General features: G+C 41.6%; 1 non-coding gene across 1 annotated transcript; it reads left to right on the forward strand.

Moving 5' to 3' along the window:
• The first annotated feature begins 377 nt into the window (after nt 1-377).
• TRNAS-AGA lies at nt 378-459 on the forward strand. The gene has a single exon. It is a non-coding gene; the product is annotated as a tRNA-Ser (tRNA).
• Nucleotides 460-1033: the final 574 nt, after the last annotated feature.

A 1033-nucleotide genomic window follows, 5' to 3' on the forward strand; every position in this document is an offset into this window, starting at 1 on the left:
GGCAACAAAATGGAACACGTCAGCATATATTTTTGCCTTACATCTTTCTTCATCAGATTCGTTCGCAACATGACAGTTAATAGCTAAGGAAATGTATAATGCATTTTTCTACAACAGGCGGGGGGCCAAAATGAGCGAAAAAACGGCAGCTAGTGAAGCGAAAAAACGTGCCTCGCTGAGTTTAGTTCATACGACTGAAAATTTCCATGTTGAATCTTTAGTACCATCATGTCCTCATGTGGAATTATTTATACTCCGTTTTGTTTACAGCAAGAGCAAAAATGTTTGTCTCGTCAAACTTGACACCGTCCTCCATTTTTGTGCAGGATGGAGACCTTAACCGATGTAAAAATGTGAGAAGGAATTGTAGCATCAAAGTGGTCGTGCCGGAGTGGTTATCGGGCATGACTAGAAATCATGTGGGCTTTGCCCGCGCAGGTTCGAATCCTGCCGACCACGAATTCCTTTTTTTTTTTGGCGAAGACGGGCCAGAGCATCCACCAACTAATTTTTTGCAGGCCCAGCCCAGTTTTTTCCTTTCTAAGAATAGAATAATAAACAAGATAATCGTACACTCTAAGCCAAACTCGTTTGGTTGGACTTCACTTCAACACCAACTCCTTTTTGTGCGCGTGTGTTGTTCCATTCCGCCTTGGCAACCACGAGATGGAAAATGTGTTCTATCTATCCTTGGTTCACTTACTACTCTATCGAGCAATCATGTCGACCACGTTTCATATTTGTTTGTAAGGCCATGGCGGGCCACATTAGGCGTCGAGGAAGTTGCTCCGGCACAACCCAAAGGTAAGCGCATTTTTCATGTGCGTTTCGGAGCGTAATATATGCTAGGAAGTAACTTACTACCTTTCAAATTTGCGAAAAGCATAGTCACTTATTTTGGTCCTAATTTCTGTATACAAACAAGTAAGAATTTACTATCTTCCAAACTTGCAAAAAGATAGGGGTCACTCACTTTGCCCCTAACTTTTGTATATCGACTGAGACAAGAATTTATTGTCTTCCAAACTTGTAA

The sequence above is a fragment of the Hordeum vulgare genome, chromosome 1H (genome assembly GCF_904849725.1).
Source record: "Hordeum vulgare subsp. vulgare chromosome 1H, MorexV3_pseudomolecules_assembly, whole genome shotgun sequence".
NCBI lineage: Eukaryota > Viridiplantae > Streptophyta > Magnoliopsida > Poales > Poaceae > Hordeum > Hordeum vulgare.